The sequence below is a fragment of the Lepidochelys olivacea genome (genome assembly GCF_965140295.1).
Source record: "Lepidochelys olivacea isolate rLepOli2 genome assembly, chromosome: 2".
In the NCBI taxonomy this organism is placed as follows: Eukaryota; Metazoa; Chordata; order Testudines; family Cheloniidae; genus Lepidochelys; species Lepidochelys olivacea.
Window position 1 is genome coordinate 62,859,000 of NC_140412.1, and position 24,033 is coordinate 62,883,032.

General features: G+C 41.3%; 1 protein-coding gene and 1 pseudogene across 3 annotated transcripts in view; one reads left to right on the top strand and one right to left on the bottom strand.

Annotated features, from left to right (window-relative positions):
• The window catches only part of PDE7A (phosphodiesterase 7A), a 140,358-nt gene that overhangs the window by 19,312 nt on the left and 97,013 nt on the right, over nucleotides 1-24,033 (top strand). The window lies entirely within an intron of this gene.
• LOC311515183 (large ribosomal subunit protein uL13 pseudogene) lies at nucleotides 5,845-6,500 on the bottom strand (annotated as a pseudogene). Its single transcript has one exon. The product of its transcript is annotated as a large ribosomal subunit protein uL13 pseudogene (transcript).

Below are 24,033 nucleotides of genomic sequence, written 5' to 3' on the forward strand. Positions count from 1 at the left end.
ATATTCTGTTTCTACCTTATGTCTCTTTTCAGTTTTCTTAATTTTTTCTTCTTATGCTCCTTCCCACCCTTCCTTCTTGCTTGATTGTCTGTTATGTAACTCCATTTTACTGATTTCTTTTATTCTTTGTATTCTGTGAGCTGCTAAATGTAACTTGTCAAAATCGTGAGCACAACTGAGCAATGTAGGAGTGAGGTGTGGAAAACTGCTTTGGGTGGGGGTGGGAATCAGCACAGGAGAGTTGGAACATGTAGGGATGGAGGGGCATGCATGGACTATGGTATGTAGGAAAGTCGGGGTAGCTGAGACAAAAAATACCAGCACAACTGAGTTTGTTACTCGGCAGGTCACAAACTAAAAAAAAAATTTTTAATAAAAAAAATTATACTGGACAGGTACATCTGTTAATTTTGAGCCATAAACAGGGTGTCATCTTAACTCAGAATTTTTTTAAAGATGATTTTTTTTTTCTCTTGCAATGTTCCTTGACAATTTGTTTCCAGTTACAGCTTGTTTATAGTATAGGTTTCAGTGAGCTGATATTTAAGAATCTGTAACAGAACACTCCAATTTCTTTACTTCACGAGAGATTTTTTCCCCCACAAGAAACAAAGTGATGGCATTTTGATTAGAGCCCTAATTGATTGTGATGCTACAGAAGTTATCCTGTTGTAGAGTTGCTGAATGTCTCCACACACGTATGCTCTTTGCTATAAGGTTGTTACACTGTTGGACTTCCAATGTTTACACTGAGGTGGAAGCTAAAAGATGTTTAAATTAGATTTTCTGTTGGGCATTCTTTGGAAGACCATAGAATAGATTAGGTATAGAAAGGAAAAATTAGTGGTACTCTCCCTAAGTTGGCCCATGATGTCACTTATAAGAACCGCCATACCGAGTCGGACCAGTGGTCCATCTAGCCCAGTATTCTGTCTTCCAACAGGTTTCAGCATAACAGCCGTGTTAGTTTGTATTTGCAAAAAGAAAAGGAGTACTTGTGGCACCTTAGAGACTAACCAATTTATCTGAGCATAAGCATTGAGGGTAATGTAGAAAGTGGTGTTGGAGAGCTGCCGAGCAGCCTCTTGTTCATATTCTGACCTATTCATGATGACAACAGCACCTCCTTTGTCAGCCTTTTTGATTATGATGTCAGAGTTGTTTCTGAGGCTGTAGATGGCATTGTGTTCTGCACGGCTGAGGTTGTGGGGCAAGTGATGCTGCTTTTCCACTATTTCAGCCCGTGCTATTCAGGGGACACGATCACAGGGTCTAATAACATCAGCCACACTATCAGAGGCTCATTCACCTGCGCATCTACCAATGTGATATATGCCATCATGTGCCAGCAATGCCCCTCTGCCATGTACATTGGTCAAACTGGACAGTCTCTACGTAAAAGAATAAATGGACACAAATCAGATGTCAAGAATTATAACATTCATAAACCAGTCAGAGAACACTTCAATCTCTCTGGTCATATGATTACAGACATGAAAGTTGTGATATTACAACAGAAAAACTTCAAATCCAGACTCCAGTGAGAGACTGCTGAATTGAAATTCATTTGCAAATTGGATACAATTAACTTAGGTTTGAATAGAGACTGGGAGTGGCTGAGTCATTATGCAAGGTAACCTATTTCCCCTTGTTTTTTCTACCCCCCCCCCCGACATTCTTGTTAAACCTGGATTTGTGCTGGAAATGGCCCACCTTGATCATCATACACATTGTAAGGAGAGTATTCACTTTAGATAAGCTATTACCAACAGGAGAGTGGGTTTGTGTGTGTGGTGGGGGGTGGGGAGAAAACCTGGATTTGTGCTGGAAATGTTCCACCTTGATTATCATACACATTGTAAGGAGAGTGATCACTTTAGATAAGCTATTACCAACAGGAGAGTGGGGTGGGGGAGAGAAAACCTTTTTGTAGTGATAATCACCCATTTTTTCATGGTTTGTGTGTATAAAAACGTCTTCTGTACTTTCCACAGTATGCATCCGATGAAGTGAGCTGTAGCTCACGAAAGCTTATGCTCAAATAAATTGGTTAGTCTCTAAGGTGCCACAAGTACTCCTTTTCGTTTTGTCTTCCAACACTGGCCAGTGCCAGGTGCTCCAGAGGGAATGAACAGAACAGGTAATCATCAAGTGATCCATTCCCACTTCTGGCAAGCAGAGGCTAGGGACACTTCAGAGCATAGTTTTGCATCCCTAATAGCCATTGATGGACCTATCCTCCATGAACTTATCTAGTTCTTTTTTGAACCCTGTTATAGTCTTGGCCTTCACAACATCCTCTGGCAAAGAGTTCCACAGGTTAAATGTGAATTGTGTGAAGAAATACTTCTTCACGCATAGTTCTTGTGTTATGAGAGAGTAAATAACACTTCCTTATTTACTTTCTCCAAACCAGTCATGATTTTATAGACTTCTGTCAGATCCCTCCATTAGTTGTATCTTTTTCAAGCTGAAAAGTCCTAGTCTTATTAATCTCTCTTCATATGGAAGCTGTTCCATACCCCTAATAATGTTTGTTACCCTTTTCTGTACTTTTTCCAATTCTTCTTTTCTTTCCTTTATGCCAGCAGGACAGTGGGGTGGGAGGAGGTATTGTTTCATATTCTCTGTGTATATATAAAGTCTGCTGCAGTTTCCACGGTATGCATCCGATGAAGTGAGCTGTAGCTCACGAAAGCTCATGCTCAAATAAATTGGTTAGTCTCTAAGGTGCCACAAGTACTCCTTTTCTTTTTGCAAATACAGACTAACATGGCTGTTACTCTGAAACTTTTCCTGGTGAGGGTCTCAGCAGCAGCACGAAGAGTTGGGAGAACCAGATCTCCCTTTCCTCTGCAACAGATTCCAGCTTCTCCTGGGGGATTCCCAAACATTCCCAGGCCAGCCGGGAGATACCTCTACAGCTTCTCCTGGGTCAGCCTTGAGGCCTCCTCCCAGTGAGATATGCCTGGTAGAGTTTCAAAGGAAGCCTCCCGGGGGAATCTTTTATCAGGTGCTCAAACCACCTCAATTCCAGTACATCTGCTTTTTTTTTTTATGTGGGGCAACTACATCTGCACACAGTATTCAACATGTGGGGGTACCATGGATTTATATAGAAGCAATATGATATTTTCCATCTTACCACCTCTCCCTTTCCTAATAATTCCCAACATTCTGTTAGCTTTTTTGACTGCTGCTGCTATACATTGGATGGATGTTTTTAGAGAGCTATCCACGAAGACTCCAAGACCTCTTTCTTGAGTGGTAACAGCCAATTTAGACCCCATAATTTTATATGTATAGTTAGGATTATGTTTTCCAACTCTTCATTTATCAAATAAATAATTATATTTAAATAGGGTCAGGATCATGGTATTGAAAGGAATCCACAGGGTAAGATTGGTATTCTGTCTGGGTCTGTGGTAAACAGTATATATTTAACTAATACATTGCTTCTTCTTTTCTGATAACAGTGCATTTGCTGTTTAGTTTTTTGAAGGCTTCTTTTGCTTTTCATGTGCACAAAGTCTGTTGTGTGTCAGTATTTTTCTATAAGTCCTCCACCACATTTTAATTCCACCTTTATTTTTGCTTTAGTTTAGTGATATCCTAAGTTTTTCATACTTTCATATCTATTATATCATTTAACCTTTCTCTGCTTCTTTATTTGCTATTAACGTTGAATAACCTTACAGTAAACTCATCAACCCACTCCTTGTTTTTGTTGTTGTGTGTTTTGGTTGTTTTTTGTTTTGGCAAAAAACTTGTCAGAGATCTCATCCACCGTGTGTTGTGGACTGAAAATATAACACGTTCTCAGGCTGTGATATTTCTTACGTCTAGACCAGGGATCGGCAACCTTTGGCTTGCAGCCCACCAGGGTAAGTCCCCTGGCGGGCTGGGCCAGTTTGTTTACCTGCCGCGTCTGCAGGTTCAGCCGATCGCCGCTCACACTGGCCGTGGTTTGCCGCTCCAGGCCAATGGGGGCTACTGGAAGCGGCGGGGCTTTCCGCAGCCCCCATTGGCCTGGAGCGGCGAATCTCCTGAGGACAGATTCAGATCTCTTCAGTCAATGGCAAATGACCTAAAATTGAATGCAACAATGTGTACATGTCTGGGACTTAGGCCATTTATTTAAATATTTTGGGATGTTTTCTACACTTTCCAATGTATTGATTTCAATTACAACACAGAATACAAAGTGCATAGTACTCACTTTACATTTATTTTTGATTACAAGTATTTGCACTGTAAAAAACCAAAAGAAATAGTATTTTTCAATTCACCTAATACAAGTACTGTAGTGCAATCTCTTTATCATGAAAGTTGAACTTACAAATGTAGAATTATGTACAAAAAACCTCTGCATTCAAAAAATAAAACAATGTAAAACTTTAGAGCCTGCAAGTCCACTCAGTCCTACTTCTTGTTCAGCCAATCACTCAGACAAACAAGTTTGTTTACATTTGCAGAAGATAATGCTGTCTGCTTCAGGTGACACCGTAAACAAGAAAGTGAGAACAGGCTTTTGCATGGCACTGTTGTAGCTGGCATTACAAGATATTTACGTGCCAGATGCGCTAAAGATTCATGTGTCTCTTCATGCTTCAGCCACCATTCCAGAAGACATGCATCCATGCTAATGATGGGTTCTGCTCGATAACGATCCAAAGCAGAGGGGGGCTGTCAGGGAGGGCCAGTGTTAGACTCGCTGGGGCCCAGAGAAGAAAGCTGAAGCCCAACCACATGGAGCTGAAGTCCAGGGCCCTGAGCCCCGCCACCCAAGGCTGAAACCGAACTTAGCTTTGTGGGGGCCCCTGTGGCATGGGGCCTCAGACAGTTGCCCTGCTTGCTACTCCTTAATGCTGGCTCCGGCTTTTATATGCAGAAAACCAGTTGTTGTGGCACAGGTGGGCCATGGAGTTTTTATAGCATGGGGGCAGAGGGCTTGGAAAGAAAAAGGTTGAGAACCCCTGTTCTAGAGTGTAAGTCTCTGAGCATTTAGCCACTAGTGCCACTAGTGCCTCAATTTCCCCTTCCACAGAGCACGTTAGATGTGTAATGTCTTTTCTCCTGTGTACTCCAAGGCTAGTTACAGGCACTAACTGAAAAACATTAGTATCACAAGGCCTTTTAACATGAAGTGTGTTGTCATGTAATGAAATAGTATAACCATAAAGGCTTTTAGCACATAATGAGTTCTTATGTATCACTCTCAACATGTTCAAGGGTTTTTCCAAAAGATCATGCATCTTGTACATTTTTATAGTTTTTGGTATCCGCAACAAACTAGTCACAAGAGTTAACATGAGCATAAATAGTAACATAAAATCAATTAGAAGTGTACCTTTACAATCATTTTTTGTCATGCCTTTGGCTCAATACCATTGGGGTTTTGGCATTTTAGGGTTAACCTGTGGCTTCCATTTTGCAGGGTAAAATTTTTCTCTTCCTTCCTGTTCGGTAGGGTCAAATTCTGAGCTCACTTGCTTAACAGAATCCATTGGCTAGTTAGGTGCGTCCTCCCTGCTGACAGCTATGGGCAAGTCTTTCTCTCCCCTGTCAGGTAATTTGCATCAACACAGACACTAGCTTGTTTACCAGTTTTCAGATTCTTAACCATTTCCAATTCCAAGGCTGGACTCTGTCTTAAAGAGATAACATTCATTTTTACTAGCATGTTAGACTCAAGGTTTTTTTGTCCTTCCATTACCAACCTCTGCTTCCATATGGAATCAGATGTCAAGTGCACTAAGACTACAAGACATATCCAAAGTGTCTAGAGATGGAAGTATGCCTGCCATCCCCAGTGTTCTTGAGAGATTAATTGCACAACTGTCCTTTTTTGAAGTGGAGGGGCTGGTTTTATTGAGGTTCAAGGCTCAGACCAAGATGCCGTATTGCTTCAGCACGTCAGTGTATCTGGCGATCTGGCCTTCCACGTTCTTCTCCGCCTGCTTCTGCAGTTTCATCAGCTGCTGCTTCTTGTTGTAATGCAGCTTGGCTTTCTCCTTGTGTTTCTCCTCGAGGGTCGAGGTGATGGCTTGGTACTTCCAGCCAACATCATGGGCCAGGCGCCGCAGGAAGGTGAACTTGCGTGTCGGCTTCAGGCGTACGACTTTCAGAGCAGCGGGTACCACCATCCATTTCCTCTTGTCGTATGGGGGTGGAATCCCATCAAAGACCTTCAGTCTCTCCCGGGCGACCTGGCCTTGCTTGGTCTTGTGGGGCAGCATCCCTCGGACCGTGTGCAAGAAGATGTGGCTGAGGGCGCGGAAGTGGTAGGGCCCGCAGGACGGGTTGGTGTTCATGCATTTGCGGAGAAAGGCCAGGTACTTCAGTTTGTTGCAGTAGAAGTTCCAAGAGATGTTGATCCCCTCGCATCACACCACCACCACCACCTTGCGCCCCAGCAGGACCTGCTTGGCCACCATGGCTGCCAGGTGCCCCAAAAGGTGGCCGCGTCCATCGATGACCAGAACCTTGAACTCTGCCATGCTCGTGGCAGATTCAGCTACCCTCTGAACCTGAGACACAGACTGTTCACTTAGAGAATACATTTATGTTCCAATAACATTGTCTCCCCAACAAGCTGGTCAAGCTTATAGGGCTGTTCAAATTCCCTAACAATATTCATTCCATCTAAAACCTTTTTAAAGCTATCCATACTGGGTCTTTCTAAAGCTGAGTCAGTGGATCCATTTTCAACAGAAAAATTCTGGCTGTTAGGAACTGAAACAAATCTCTCATAAAATAAACTGTTGCCTTCTACGGACAGAAAATCATCTTTATCTACCTCAATTCACTTTCACACCCTTCAGTTACAGCAAATTGCTTGCAGAAACTGCCATGAGGTTTCTTCTCTTAGGAGCTTCTTTAAGCAACAATTCACCTTTATCTTGCTCCACAGAAGCGTTGCTCTGCTGAGCCACCACCAACTCCTGAGTTTCACTTACACCCAGAATCCTCTCTGGCCCATTAGGAGGATTTTTACACAACCTTCTTTCAGGTAAGCTGCTAGTGGTAATGCCCACAAGGTATTTAGCCTGCACATCTTGGAGGGACTATTCAAGTTAAGTAGCCCATCAAAAGAACACTTAAAATGGAAGATGCCCATCTACACTGAATGGACTTCCTGTGAAAGTTCCACCTGAAATATAGGTAATGACCTCTGTTATGACTAAGCAAAATCATGCATGGACATGTGACTTACCCATGTGACTCCAAACACCATCTTGTTCCCTGTAATTTTCCACTAGCTGTGCTGAGAGCTTTGTTTGAAACAATGGATTTCCCTTTGCGTGGCAGAAGCTATAAAAGGCCCTGGAAACATCTCCAATTTGCCTCTTTCCTGCTCAAATATCTGGATAATGAACTTATACCAGAGGGAGCATTCTAACAAAGGGACTGAAGACCTAGAAGCAACCAGAGACTTAACAAGCCAGCAGTTTATTCCATCACTACTACAAGTCTGAACCAAGAACTTTGCAATTGTTGTATGTATTTGATTTCTTTAACCAATTTTAACTCTCTCCTTTCTTTTTATAAATAAACCTTTAGATTTTAGATACTAAAGGACTGGCAACAGTGTGATTATTGGGCAAGATCTGAGTTATATATTGACCTGGGTGTGTGGCTGGCCCTTTGGGATCAGAAGAACCTTTTTATTTGATGAATTTGGTTTTAAAGAACCACCCATCTGTAAGTCTAGTGTTTTTGGTGGTGATACAAGGACTGGAATACCTAAGGAAACTGCTTACCTGAGTTCTTGTTAGCAATTGTGGTGAAACCAATTTTTTTTTTTTTTTTTTGTAGCTGGTTTGATATATCTTATGGGAGAATAATGACTAGTTTTGGGGTGTGTCTGCCCTATTTCTTAGCAGTTTGTCCTGAATTTGGTATTCTCAGTTGTGACCCATGGAGGCATGGTGACAGACATGTTCACTCCAAAGCACGACACAAAATGCACAAATATCTGCTTCACGGGAGCATGAATCTGGGGTCACCACCAGTTTTTTTTGTTCAATTTTTTGTCTTTTTTTGGGTGGTCTTAAGGACTTCTATGTGCCTTCCCACCAGTTCTTTTGATCCTTGGGGTATCAAAAATCAGACAGGACAAGGCTGTGGTCATCGTGATAACCAATGGCTAAGACACTTTTGGACCTATTGCAGATGTCCAATTAGCCTCCTGTACACCTCCCAATCTGCCTGGACATAAGATCTCAGAACTGTGGTCAGATACTGCACTCAGACCCCATAGTCATCACACTTGAAGGCCTGGATGTTGGCTGGTTGAGCATTACTGATGGAGTGCTCCTTACAGGTTCAGGAAGTTCTACCAGCAGAAAACCTTCCATCAGGATGACTTACTCCCTGAAATGGAAAAGATGGGGAGCCCAAAGCAATATGGACCCAGTAGTAGTCCCAATACCAAGGATCCTTGACACTATGTTGCTCCTGAATCAGGCAGGACTGGTATTTAATTCTCTCAAGATCCACCTGGCAGCAATATTGGCATGTCATGCTCTGGTATTTTTTCTCTTATCTGATGGTATGGAAAATTCCTCAAAAAACCTCCTTCATAGTTATCTTCTGGTTAGGGGTCTGACCCACAAGTGGGATCTCAACAGCCTCCTCCTAAAACTTGTGGAATCACTCCTTTTGAATCACTGTTGGAGTGCTCATTAGACCCTTTTGTCATCAAGATAGTCTTCCTGGTTGCCATCACCTCAGCACGGAGAGTCAGTGTGTGCCAAGACTGCCTTACATATCCTACCTAAGGGATAAGATGGTGTTGAGACTACATCCCAAGTTCAGCCTGAAGATGGTCTTGGACTTCCATTTTAATTAATCATTTTGCCAGTCTTCTCGAAGTCATGCATTATGCTGGAAGAGCAAAAACTGTACTTTGGACAAGCCTAGAGCTTTGTTCTAATACCTTATTAAGGCTAGGCCTTTCCAGCTGTCCCCTTGCTTCTTTGTGGCTATTTTCCTGCTCATCTAAAAGCCAAGCCATCTTGGCTTTTACAGTGAATCTCCAAGTGAATAACATGGTGCGTTTCCACTTGCTATCACCTGGCTGGTGAACGTCTTCCTCCAAACATCAAGAAATGCTCTATCAGGGTGTAGGCAGCATCTTCTACCTGCTTCAGGAACATTTCAATCTGAGATCTGCAATTTGGAGCAACCCACTGACATTTGTCAAATATGTCCTTGACATAATGGCAGCCAGGTCAGATGTCAATGTCAGGAAAAACAGCATTGCATTAATTTTTTTTGACTGATACAGCTGAAACTCTACACTCCCACCATTCAGCCAAGGAGAATCCTGTTTGCCAGTCCACTAGAGTGGGACCCAATTCTGACACACATTTGAAGAAAGATAAGTTACCCTAAAGTAACTGTGTTTCTTCAAGATGTTAGTGTGGATCCCACATCCTGCCCTCCATCCCTGCGTTCTGGAGTCTCAGCCAGCCTGGCTTTGAATTGTTGCATACAACCCATCATTTATACCCTTGTATTGGAACATGAAGATTCACGGAGCACATGCATAGTCATAATGGACATGTGTTTATCCAAATAAACAAAAACCCTCCAGTCTCATATGCATAGGGTGCCTGTTTATCTGTAGTGGGATCCACAAAGACTGCAACATCTCAAAGAATCACACTTAAGTTAGGCTAAAGAACCTAAGCATTTTTATTACTGGACATATTTCAAACTCACCTTTCAGATTGAAATTTTCCAGATCTGGTCTCAGAGTGAATTAAAAAAAAAAATTAGCAAAAATGAGTCTGCAGTTTGGGTGTGGTGAATCCTAGTCAAGCACTCCATTGTGACCACTCAGACCGCTGTGAGAGGAATTGAAGCATCTGGATCAGCAGGTGTTTTTAAGATTCCCCGAATCTTCAACATTGCAGCCGTGTTTCCTCCCTTGGCCTCTCTGGCATGCTTCTTAGAGCACTGACTCTGTTTGCTAGCCCTTCACAGAAACTGAGTCCCTCAACTCACCTAATTTAGGCCCCAAGGACCAGTGCTGACTTCCCCAAGATACCTCAAGTAATCTAAACGTGCCCTATCCTAGAATCTCAGATGAGATCTTCTGGATTACAGTTAAACTTTTTCGGGAGACACGTGACAGTTGTGAAGAACTACTCCTGGGGGAAATTCACACATGCAGAATTCATGTGCCCCAAAGAGTCTCACCCCCCCGCCACCACAGAAAATGGATTCTGCTGGAGAGGTGCTGCAGTTATACCTTTCACCCACCCAGGGGCTGCTGTGGCATCAGAACAGAGGACAATCAGCTTATGGGCCAGAGCAGTCAGCCACAGATAGGGAGTGGGCACCCTGCCCGTGAGTCCAGGTACAGCCACATGGGATATGTGGGGGATGGACAGTGCAGAATATGCGGGGCTGCTTGGGATCACATAGACTGGGGTTCAGAAAGGCTAGTGGTGGGAGTAGGGGCAGCCACCCAGGAGCTAGTGGGGTGACAGTATTGAGCCAGGGGCTGAATGGAAGTGTGGGTTCAGGGCCACATGGGGATTGGGGGGTGGCGGCTGAGTGAGGGTGCAGGGACACGTGGGGATGGGACAGAAGTGCCTGACTGGGAGAGGCTAGGGGTTAGCAGGGTCTGCAGGGGGAGGCTCCCTAACTATCCCCTTCATCCACCCACACCCCCTCTTCCATACTTCTCCCACCCACACCCAACAACCCGCCACGTTCACTTCCAGTCTCCCTCCCAGCATTTACTTCCTTCTTCCTCAGCTCCTCCATTACCCGACTCCCCCAAGCTTTTGCACTGCTTCTGAGGGGTGTGGGAAATACGTTTCTGTATTGTAGTTTAAATGCATTATTACTCAGAGCTCTGTTTTAATATGCTTAGTAAGGAATCTATTTGTCAAAAAAATCTCCTGAATCTTTTTTTGTTGTCTGTATTGTTACAGACATACTTGCTGACAGTATTTTTGAAATAAATTACCAAAATAATTGAAACTGGCTTGATTATATTGTTACCTTGGCAAATAAAATTTCTGCAAAATTTTACATACTCCCCCAGAAGTAAAGAATATAATACACAGAAGCATAGCACAGATTCCAACACCATTGTTCTTTTATGCTTAACAGATAGATAGAGCACAAACATACAGATCATCAAGAACACAAACATCCTTTCCCCCTCCCTAGCTCATACATACAAAGGTTTTCCATGATACTGTGAAGTTACCATGAAATTGCTGTATCAGCCAGAATTAATAATACAGATCCAGATTAATACAGATACTTCACAAATCGTCCTGGGGGGCGAGTGCTCTCTTGCCACAATAAGAACCTGGGACAAATCTTTCAGGGAAGATGTTTACCTTACTGAATATTACTTCTACAGCACTCCTAGATATATTATTATTTGAGGTAGCTTTCTTGGACACTGCATTGCATTCAACAATCTGAAAGGATGGGAGTAAAGATCACACTAATCTCCACACCATACTTTAACACCATATTGGCCTGGATCTCCATAATTCCTATACTAATACGTTGGAGCAAATAAAGGTCTCGGGATGAATTCAGGTCATCTCAGTATTCTTGGTCTTAAGACTATCAGAAAGACTTCTCAAGTTCTTTATTTAAAAATGCAGAAACTCACATTTTATTGACCAGAGCACAGTTAATCTACTAATGCTTTGGATCCTTGTTTCTTTCTCAAATTAAACTGAAGCACTGAAGGCTGGGTTGTTGTAAATCTGAATAACTAACTGAAATACATGATATTCCTATGAAGTGAAACATATTGCATACTAGGTGACTTACTTAAGCATATTTATTCTTCAAATACCAAAGAGCTCACCTCTCTAAAATTAATAGTTTACAGTTAAATAAGTAAAAAAACAAGAACACAGAATTCCATGTTAACTAGTTAAATCTACAGTTCTTTTGTTTGTGCAGTATGCTTACCAATTTTGTTTTTGCCACACTTCAAAGAAAACAGTTTGTGCTAAAAATTAGGGCTGTTAAGTGATAAAAAAAATTAATTGCGATTAATCGAGCTGTTAAACAATAACAGAATACCATTTATTTAAATATTTTTGTATATTTACTACATTTTCAAATATATTGATTTAATTACAACACAGTAAGAATATAAAGTACTAACTTTATATTTATTTTTATTACAAATATTTGCACTGTAAAAAACAAATAATAAGTTTTAATTCCCTAATACAGGTACTGTAGTGCAATCTCTTTATGGTGAAAGTTGAACTTACAAATGTAGAATTATAAACAAAAAAACTGCATTCAGAAATAAAACAATATAAAACTTTAGAGCCTACAAGTCCACGCAGTCCTCCTACTTGTTCAGCCAATCGCTCAGACAAACAAGTTTGTTTACATTTGCAGGAGATAATGCTGCCTGCTTCTTGTTTACAGTGCCACCTGAAAGTGAGAACAGGTATTCGCATGGCATTGTAGTAGCCTGTGTCGCAAGATATTTATGTGCCAGATGCGCTAAAGATTCATATGTCCTTTCATGCTTCAGCCACCATTCTGTAGGACATGTGTCCATGCTGCTAGTGGGTTCTGCTCAATAATAATCCGAAGTAGTACAGCCTGACGCATGTTCATTTTCGTCATCTGAGTCAGATGCCACCGCAGAAGGTTGAATTTCTTTTTTGTTGGTTTGGGTTCTATAGCTTCCGCACTGAAGTGTTGCTGTTTTAAGACTTCTGAAAGCATGCTCCACACCTTGTCACTCTCAGATTTTGGAAGGCATTTCAGATTCTTAAACCTTGGGTTGAGTGCTGCAGGTATCTTTAGAAATCTCACATTGGTATCTTTTTTGTGTTTTATCAGATCTGCAGTGAAATTTTTCTTTAAATGAACAATATAACAGGAAATATATGGCAGAATGTGCGTAAAACAGAGCAGGAGACATACAATTCTCCCCCCAAGTAGTTCAGTCACAAATTTAATTAATGCATTATTTTTTCAGCAAGAGTCATCAGCATGGAATCATGTCCTCTGGAATAGTGGCTGATGCATGAAGGGGCAGACAAATATTTAGTATATCTGGCATATCTGTGGGGAAGGGTGAGTGACTTTCTTAAAGAGACAGTGCACTGTTTCTGAGATTTCCCTAGCTGTAGCATCTGTCTCTCTCCCCACTCATCCCCCCATGTGCCCCATCTCCGCAGAGCAGGGGAGACGAGACAGAAGGGCTCAGGACAGAGCAGGAGAGCTTTCAGTGAGTGTCTTAAAGAGACAGCGTAGGGCGTCTTTCAGAAATGTTCCCAGCAGGCAGCACACACTTTGTGTGTGTATGTGTGTCTGTCACACACACACACACGCTGACTCTGTCACACACTCAGTGTCTCTCTCTCTCACACACACACACAGCATGAGGAAGTTCTCTCATGTTTTTGTATTAGAGAAGATGTAAGGTCTCTATCTCCTTCTGTCTTGAGCTTGTTCCTAAATTTGTTGAGGACTTAAGTTTCCCTAGCCTCCATAGTATTTCTGTATATATGAAATTTGATCTGTGGCTGTTTGCCTCAAATATCTCATTCCATAACAGCCACCAGCCCAACTCACAGGTGGTAGTGTCTTCATTTCTTCGTCAGCGGATCATTCTCTGCACAAAATACTCACATGTGGCTCGTCTCCCAAAAGCCTGACTATGATGACATTTTATTTCAGAAGACAAAGTACTCACATTCTCTTATCTCAAAGATTGGCTGATGAAGATTTAGATATCACAGAGCGTGCAATCTGTCTTGCAAAAACTTACACCCTATTTGACTCCTTAGACCAAAGGATAAACTAAGAGAAATTTACCTTTTTCATAATCAGAAGATAGTTTATTGATTCAACTACAGATTAAATGATAGCAAACGTGAAGTTGACTCCAGAAAGATTTCAAGAACTGTTCAGTCAACACAACACCCTTAAGACCTAGCTCAGATGTTCTTTATGGCTACTGGACATAGTGAATCCTCATAATCCCATTTGATTATCCCATTTTGTTCAATATCTTCATAAATGATCTGGAGGATGGTGTGGATTGCACCCTCAGCAAGTTTGCAGATGACACTAAACTGGGAGGAGTGGTAGATACACTGGAGGGTAGGGATAGGATACAGAGGGACTTAGACAAATTGGAGGATTGGGCCAAAAGAAATCTGATGAGGTTCAACAAGGACAAGTGCAGAGTCCTGCACTTAGGTTGGAAGAATCCAATGCACAGCTACAGACTAGGGACCGAATGGCTCGGCAGCAGTTCTGCAGAAAAGGACCTAGGAGTTACAGTGGACGAGAAGCTGGATATGAGTCAACAGTGTGCCCTTGTTGTCAAGAAGGCCAATGGCATTTTGGGCTGTGTAAGTAGGGGCATTGCCAGCAGATGGAGGGACGTGATCGTTCCCCTCTATTCGACATTGGTGAGGCCTCATCTGGAGTACTGTGTCCAGTTTTGGGCCCCACACTATAAGAAGGATGTGGAAAAATTGGAAAGAGTCCAGCAGAGGGCAACAAAAATGATTAGGGGACTGGAACACATGAATTATGAGGAGAGGGCTGAGGGAACTGGGGATGTTTAGTCTTCAGAAGAGAAAAATGAGGGGGGATTTGATAGCTGCTTTCAGCTACCTGAAAGGGGGTTCCAGAGAGGATGGCTCTAGACTGTTCTCAGTGGTAGCAAATGACAGAACAAGGAGTAATGGTCTCAAGTTGCAGGGGGAGATTTAGGTTGGATATTAGGAAAACTTTTTCACTAGGAGGGTGGTGAAACACTGGAATACGTTACCTAGGGAGGTGGTGGAATCTCCTTCCCTAGAAGTTTTTAAGGTCAGGCTTGACAAAGCGGTGGCTGGGATGATTTAGTCGGGGATCGGTCCTGCTTTGAGCAGGGGGTTGGACTAGATGATCTCCTGAGGTCCCTTCCAACCCTGATATTCTATGATTCTATGATAGGTTGAGAATGAGGCATCATTTGTAATCAAAGACTTTCTGCCTTTCACAACTTAGACACTATGGTGTGTTTCTCAAGATGACCTGCAGAGCTTAATGTGGTGGACAAACACTGAGGGGGTCTACTTCAAATTGCTAGTCCTTTCTGTAGTCTTTGTGATTATCTCCAAGAAAGGGTGGATGATATATTGAACTGGCTGACAGTTCAAAGCATTTGAACGATTACAGAGACCAGATTACACAAGATGTGTTGGATTTTGTCAATTCCTTCCACACATTGAAGGGAAGGTATTGCTGTTGTACTGTAAATTACCTGACTGGGACTCTTGTCCAGTCTTCTGTGTTGATGCTTCTTTGAAATGGTGTTTGCCATCTTATCACATCTATGATATTACACCCATCCAGGCAAGGGAAACATGGTTATGGACACTGTCACTCTTTGGAAGACAGGATACTTGGTATTCTGTAATGTGGAGAAAAAACACCTCTGCAGTCTTGCTTCAGAGGGTGACAGCTTCCTTCTGACTGAACAGAGACCTACATTATTTGCATGTGTATTCTCTGATACGAACGTCTAGGGTAATCAAGAAAATCAAGTATAAAGGTTCAAATTCTATTGATAGTTGTTACGTGGAATTCATAAACAATGCGGTGCCTAGAACATCTCCTTACTAGAGCTCCAGAAAGTTTGACTCTGATGCAGTGTGCAGACATGTCCTGAGAGACTATATACTGACAGGTTTCAGAGTAACAGCCGTGTTAGTCTGTATTCGCAAAAAGAAAAGGAGTACTTGTGGCACCTTAGAGACTAACCAATTTATTTGAGCATGAGCTTTCGTGAGCTACAGCTCACTTCATCGGATGCATGCCGTGGAAACTGCAGCAGACTTTATATATACACAGAGAATATATATTTTTTTCATTTTTTCATATTCTCTGTGTATATATAAAGTCTGCTGCAGTTTCCACGGCATGCATCCGATGAAGTGAGCTGTAGCTCACGAAAGCTCATGCTCAAATAAATTGGTTAGTCTCTAAGGTGCCACAAGTACTCCTTTTCTTTTTGTATATACTGACAATATACTTAAAAAATTTCAGTTCGAAGAGAGAGACTTTTAATCTCATATTTCCCAAGTTTATATAAAGTGTACACGTTTTCTTCAAAAATTATTTAACCATTATATAATGCATAGCTGTGGTGAGGTGGACTAGGCCCAAAGGCCCCCTCCTGGAGGCAGGATGGTTCTGCCACACCCATCTCAGGAAAGGAGCAGTGGAGAGGTTCTCTAAGCAGCCTAGAGTGATTGTGAGGAACCAGCCAATCAGAGGGGCTGCCGTTACGGCCAATCAGGCCAGGAGGGCCCTATAAAAAGGAGCTACAGACCAGAGCAGTGGTTGGTTGCTGCTTAGAGCTGGAGAAGGAAGGATTGCGTGCCTGGGTGGAAGAGCAGCGGGACTATGGACAGCTAAGTCTGCTGGCAGGGACCATGGGAGTGAGAGGCTCCTGGCTGGCTGCTAGGACTGAGCCAAAGACAGTCTTTTTGCAGGGGCCGGGGGAGCAAGATGTGTTCCTGGCTGGCTGATATGACTAAGCCAAAGAGAGAGTTTGCTAGCAGGGATGGGGGGAGCAATGAAGGAGTTCCTGGATGGTTGTGGGGACTAGTAGGGACGGAGCCTGGGGAAGGTCATAGGATGATAGTGCCTCCAGGGAAGAAGTCCTGGGGATACAGCCCCATACCAGAGCTGGATAGGTTTAAAGACTGCAGATGCACCCAATCAGAGGGGGAGCTCACGAGAGGTGGGTGCCAACCCTGTTACAATTGCATTAATTATAATTTGCATGATTTGAGTACAAAATGCCATGTGTGTCAATGCAAATTAAAAATTACGTTTGCATCCTTGTTCTTTTCTTTCAAATACAATAGGTGAAGCATCATAATTACAGCTTTTAGAATACATACATCTTTTGTTCTGTAGTTCTTAAACGTTACTGGAGGGTATTCAAATTAAGGAACACAAGAGGCCATTCTCTTATTAATTTAGTGGTAACTAAGTGAAAATTTCAGGTTTATGTTTCTAGTGAGCCTAACTTATCTTAAAATCGAGTCTGCGGTATTTCTGGAGCAAATTAATTTGGTTGCCCCTTTTTCTAACTTAATCTATTAATAGAAAAAATGTGGGAAGGAAAACTCTTTAGTTACAAATTACTTTATAAATATAGGGTGAGGCAGCATATACTTAAATTTCCTCCACAAAAATAGACAATGGAGGATAAAGTTTAAAAATAGTCGTATCTTAAATATTTGAGCTTCCTGGAATAGATTTTGAAATTAATTTGATTTATTTCCCAACATCTAATATCACAAAATCATAATAACTTCACTGGTTAATAATAAGCTTCATTGGTTGTGCACTGTATGTATTATTTTCATTCAGTTGCCTTGAAATATGGGACTGCTCTGATATAACTCATCTCTAATCTGTAAGGAAAATTTCTGAAAGTTTCTCAAGTTATGAGAAGCATGGAAAGAGTTACTGTTTAAAAATGTTGTAAAAACAACAATTCTCTCTTCCCAGGGTTGTGGATGGGGAAATTACATATGCTTGGATTTTACTGTATTCTGTGTCTGTAAAAGGTATATTACACTTTTTTGTGTGTGTATTTTCATTTTGTTGGGCTTGTACCCCATTTGGCATTCAGTCAGGTGAATTTCTCAACAGTAAAACAGATCTGTCTGGTGGAGCAATCACTCTCGTGTCATCAGAAGACCAGTTTTTACTCCATGTTTTTTGCTGTGATTAAAAAGTTCCGCAGGTGCTGATCTGACTCTGGACTTGTGCATCCTCATTCATACACAGAACTTATTTCAGGATAGAGTCTTGACTTCGTCGATGGATTAGAAGAGATGAAGTGCTTTTATGGTGAATCTGTCTATGTAGGGGAATCTTGGAAAGGACTCGGAAAATTGACAATCCACTTAAAGAGGGTTTCTATAAGATCACAGGGCATTTAATCAAGATACTGAAGGCATAATTGTAGGCTTTGCCAAGGATGAAGTTATTTTGTGGTTCGAGAGTGACAAGACCCCTTTTATGTTTTCCAGACGTCTGCTTGGAGGTCCACACACGTCTTTCATGAATAATTACAAAATTGATTTGCTCTTTTTCATAACAAGCTGCTTTTGGATATAGTTGAACAGTTTATGCTGCATGCTCGTAAAGTCTCTTGCAACCTTCCATCTCTACTACTTGGTTTAATATTTTATATCCACTTACACACATTCTTCTGGAATGGACAGTGGGTTTTTTTAGTGCTTGCTACTTTTTAGTCGCTCATTTGTCTGAGACTTGGGACTGTCACTTAGAATATAATTGAACACAAGGAGACATATTATTTTTGCATGTTTCACCAAAGCTACATGTATGTGATCTGAGTGTACAAATGGCTTATCTTGCAAATCAGTTTTCAGTTAAGGGGATACTCAACGTGAAATTAGTTGTCTTGCCCCCCAACCCTTCTTGGAATTTGTTTTTAAATTTCAAACCAGGTTTGTCTTTCTCTCCAGTTGCTGTGTAAATTACCCACAAAAATAGGCTGTCACATACACAGGAGAGGTGTCAGGAGCTCAGATGCTTCTACTGGATATGCATGTTAAGGACGAAACTGGAGGAGAAGGATGGCCCTGCTGCTCTTGGCTCCTGCTTTCTGTAGAGGGAGACAAGAATAAGGGGTCTTAGCTTGGCTACTTTTCTACTCCCTGCCCCTGTGAACTGAAATGGGGAAACCCCCGATGAATCTGTTTTGATTCCACTTCTTTTTCCAACTCTGTCTAAAGAAAGCTAATTAGGTGTCTCTTCTATTCCTTCAATATCTCCACCTCTCTTGTGAGGATAGTGTTCCCCTAATTGAAGACTCAGACCTGTGTGTGGGAGATGACCTCTCTCTAAAAGAGCAAGCTATTCTTGATCATTCTTGGATCTTTGGGATGGGTGGGGCTTCTCCATTCCTTCCTTCCTAGGTTCACCTGGTTTTTCTAATCCCTACTTTGCCCTTAGTTCCTGAAGATGGCTGCGTGGTTTGTTTCTTCCAGCCTCTGCTAAAAGTTTTTGGGGCACCATTTCAAGGTCCAGCGATTGAAGGAGTCTCCCCCAGTCTCCTTCTCAGGTTTCTTGTCCTGAGTAGGTGTCTGGGGAGTGAATAAGAATATCTAGGCTCCCAGTGCTCTTTAGTCAGTTGCAGGGGTCCAGACAAGAGGTGATTCTCCAGCATGAAACTACAAAGAGCAGGAGTAGCTCTGTTTGGGTTACCAAATAACATCACCTTGCAGAGTACATAGAGTATGCATATGAGCACCTTCTACAGTCCTGCTTAAGGGTTATGTCTTTCTTGCTAATGCATAAGGCAGGAAGTGAAACAGTCAGTAAAACAGTGAAACTGACTGTACACAAAATGCTGTCAAATGCATATTATAAAACTGGAAAAAGAGAACTTTGATTTTAAGTTAACCATATTTACTACTTGTAAGAAGTATGCAAAAACCTTTAGAAAAAAAATATAATTTCAAGTTGGTGTCCCTTTTAAAAAAAAAATTAGGTGGTAAGGAGAAATGCTTCTTTTGTTGAAACCTAATGTTATATTTTTAGTTTCAGCCAGGATGCACTAGAGGTGGTTTCAGTTTAATACCTGCAGGTTTTCCCCCATCTTTGCTTTTCATTTGCAAAAGCTAAATACTGTGTGTTCACCAAGCAACCACACCTTCTCTTACTTAAATCTCTATTTAAGCCTCTTCTGTGCTACTCACAAGAAGCTAATTTGACAGGGTTAAAATAAAACAAAACCAAATACCCGTGTTGCATCTCCATGGCTTCCTAACATGTCCTGTGTTTACGCTGCAAAATGTACAGAAAATATTTGACCACGATCCTCTTGTCAAGTACAAAACACATCATTAGTGTTGAACAAAAATGTTAGAGGTACCTGTGTGTGTGGACAATTCAGATAGTGATTTATCTAAAAGCCTGTACTGCAATTGGCTAGTAACTGAATCTGGAACATTAGTTTAAACAAAGTTAAATGACTTCTGACATAGTCAGTCTTAAACTCTTCTAGTTTATGTACCTGTTGCTTTAAGTCTTACTAAGTTTAGAGAATCTTTCTGGTACTGGTGTAAAGACCGAAATAACACATCAGTCATTCTGTCCTCTGTGCAGGAAGAATAAATAGTGTATGAGGAAGAAGTAACCTAGATTGACGTTCATATTGCAGGGTGAGGGCTGCCATTTTTCTTAAAATAAAAAAAAAAAAAATCCTAACTTCTTTTTACGTGTAAATTAAACACAAAACTGGAATACAACACCATTTTAAATCACTTTTCAGAGGACACCACATTTCAGCATGTTAAATGAAAAAACTTCCCGTAAGAGCACCTTCAGTTAAATACAACTCTCTTGTAGGTTAGTTCCTAGACCCTCCCAAAGAGCCAAATCTTAGTGTCTAATGTAAAGATGGCCCCATCTTTGAGCCTTGGAGAGCTGAGATACTTGACTTAATAGCTGTTTTCACCTAGTCAGTTTCAGCAAGGCATAACAGGCAACCCCTGTCACTACTGAGAGCCAATAGCTTGGATCTTGCTCTCCTTGAAGCAACCCTGCTCTGTCCTGCACACTGTGACCTACAAACTCTGTGTCTCATGGCATTTCTAAGCAGGCAGTAAGTAAAGGCGTACTTACCACCTTAGTGCCAGACAAATATCTGACTTTTTCTGCTGGGGTAGGGAGGGCCACAGAGTTTGTGTGTGAGTGGCAGCAAAATGTGGCCAGGAAGATCCCTTGTACCCCACCAACAGGTGCCTCTTAATCATACCAGCTCGCTTAGTCAAAACAAGGGAAATATTCTGCCAAAAACACTTTTTAGCAGAGTTAATTCCAGAATGTCAAGTGGCACTATATTTAAACATCTCAGAAGGATAAAATACAGTTGAGCTAAAACTAATGTAAACCTATGAAAGCTGGGAAACGCATCATGACACACATCAGCCCTGCATTGCAACCTTAACTTTGCTCTCATTGAGCAACACTCCAACTTGCCCCTGACAGATGACACAGTACTCTTCCCTTTCAGATGATATGGAGCACTGCAGGGACAGAGTATGTGAAGAACAGTCCTGCAGCATGAATCACTGTCTGTTGTGCATTGCCCAAGCATGATCCAGTTTTTAAAACGAACTTGAGTAGCTTAAACATTGTTTCTCTGAAGTGGCAGTAGGTGCTGGACTTTAGCAGAGTGCCGTCATGATGGATGTCATTTGGGGCAGATCAGTATGATAGCCTAGGTTGCTCCAGAAAAGTTGTAAGACCCAGGAAATCTTAGTGTTCCCGTCAGAAAAAGGATCTGTCAATGTCTTGTAAAGCCTTGACCAGATGACTCCAAACCTGTACCACTAAACTTGCCCTCAGGTCCTGACAAACCGTAGCAGTTTTTCGAGACAATCTGAGTAAACGTGGATTTTAGAGCCCTTGAAAAATTTAGCTATTAAACAGGAAACTCATTCCAAACTTAACAATAGTGGTGCTACATTCCCACAATAATTACAGTTTCAGGTTTTAGCAAGTTTCCAGGCTTTCTGCTGGGCCTTTCTGGCTAGTGTGCTCAGATGTAACATGTTCCAGGGTTTTAGTAGTAAAGGCTCTTGAGAATTCACTGCACACTTGATTTACTTAGGACAGTCAACTGACTGCCCTATGTGGCGAGACTATTGGCTGAGGCCCTGGCCACACTTGGGCTCAAGTGGAGTGCTGAACTGTAACTGTTAAAACTTCGGCATGTTACATGGATAGGACCAAACTATTTAAACAGATTTAGAAAAACCTAAGGGTTCTAAAGCCTTATTGGTCTGCTTGGGGTAGGGAGTTGAAGACAGAAATAAGTCCAATTGGTTTGGTGAGGTAGGTGTAATGAAGAAAGATTTGGTCTGTTTGGAGAGAAGTACATGTAACTTAAGGCATGTCTGCACTGCTTCGCAGTCCATACTACCGGGGTCTGAATTTCATTGTGCACCAAGTGCTGTGCTGTATCTCCTCTATGTGGATGCTGCAGGTGTGGACTAAAAAGTTCCTAGTTTGTATTAAAGTAGTCCTCTTCAAACAGGACCATGTTAAGATGAAGTAGGAACCTTTTAGTTTGTACCCAGAGCATCCACAAAGGGAAGTTAAACAGCAGCATTTTAGTGTTCACTGCTATTTACACCCTCATAATTTGAACTGTGGGGAAGTGTAGGCAGGCCCTTAGGCTAGGGAGCAGGGAAGAGCCATGAAAGCTTGAAACTCTGAAAAAACATTATCTTCAGAAACAAATGGCCTCTGGAATTCATTTTATGTATGCTTTCATCATTTCAAAGGCACATGTTTAATGGTTAGGCTCATTGTTACCACCTTGGTGGATATCCCACACTGGAAGTTTTTAACTTTTGGAGTTTGTTTCTTTTTAAACTTTCACCGGTTATAGTAATTTTTAAAAAGACATGAGTGCTGGAGAGGATATTGTGTATAAACAGTCTGCTCTGAAGGAGAGACTTTCCAGATGTGTTGGAAACAAAACAGATTAAATTTGAGGCTTAAAATGTTCAACCATTGTTTCCTTTAATTAGTCAAGTATATTATTTGTATTGGGTGACTGAAATTAAATTAAATACTTATATTAGGGCTTTAGACTTCTGTAGCCAAAAATAAATGTAAAAGTGAAATACTCACCTGAAATAATACATTGTCATTTTTGTATTAATGCAGCATCTAATTTGATTTTTTTAATGGTTCTTTAGTAACATAGCAGTTGATTGACGTGGGGGCCCTTCTCAGTTTGTTTCTAAATTACACTGGCATATGATTCAGTCTTTGAAATGTGAGGAATTTGTGTGCCAAAAATAATATATTATATTCAGCATAATTAGGACTGAAGATGTGTTGGGCCAGAAGTTTTTCCAAAACTGTAAGTTTTCTTGATGTCATGGTTGTCATGTCCAGGTTCTAGATGTCACACTTCTGCCATGACATTCTTTTCCTAGTTATTTTTTGACTTTTAGGGTTAGTGACAGAAGGAATTGCACTATTTTCTCCTTTTTAGTATTATTCTGTGAAGAGGATAAAGGTGCTTGATGCCAAACATGCAAACATGTTTGAACCCTACTGCAGCAGATAACTTGTGCATCCATCTGTGGTCAGTGGTAACCATTGCTTGCTCTTGCAGCCATTGAAACAGCAGTGATATTTCTCTTACCATAGGCTACCGTGCTTCGCCTGAACCAAGCTTTGAAAGAATGTCAGCCCCAGATGTTGCTTTGGCCAGGATAAGGATAAGTTTAGATTAATACTTGGAGACAGAATCTTTTGCTCCTGTCCTAAGGCAAGCCATACTTTTGTTACTGTTTACTATTTGTGCTTCCCATAACACTTTTGTCGTTTATCTATACTGTGAAGTGTCTTAGCACAATTCAAGAATGGTAAAAATAATGAAGCTTTTAATTTCTTAATATTTCTTAAATGGAAGCAACAGTGACTCATAGTAATGAAAATATAATTGCATATAACAGACTCTGCTTGGGGTTAAATAGACTGAAAGTCATGATCTTGTGCCTGTGAGGAGTTGTTATAAGGACCTGGTTTCAATTGGAGTTTATAAAAAATTATATCCAAGTGGAAGAGAAACTATGGTGGTTGCATTTAGAGTAGTTTAAAAATATTGTAACTTGTTCTATAAAGGTTGATTAGAAAGTTGTCCTCTATGTAAGTTTTTGTGTGGACTCTTTTTGAATAGGAAGTTTTAAAAATAAGTAACTACTTACATATCTGGAAATTAAAGGAAACATCAAGGTTTGGTCAATATTATAGGCAGGGCGGTAGCGTGGCCTATTAAGGTTGCCCAACACTTCCCATTATAAGACATTCTATTCAATATCTTATACCTTTGTCAAAATCTAACTGTGTTGGCAGAAATATTCCATGCAGGGTTTCTGCCTCAGGCTGAACTTTTGGGAAGATTTCAGCCAAAATGGTTCAGCTGTTTCTGAG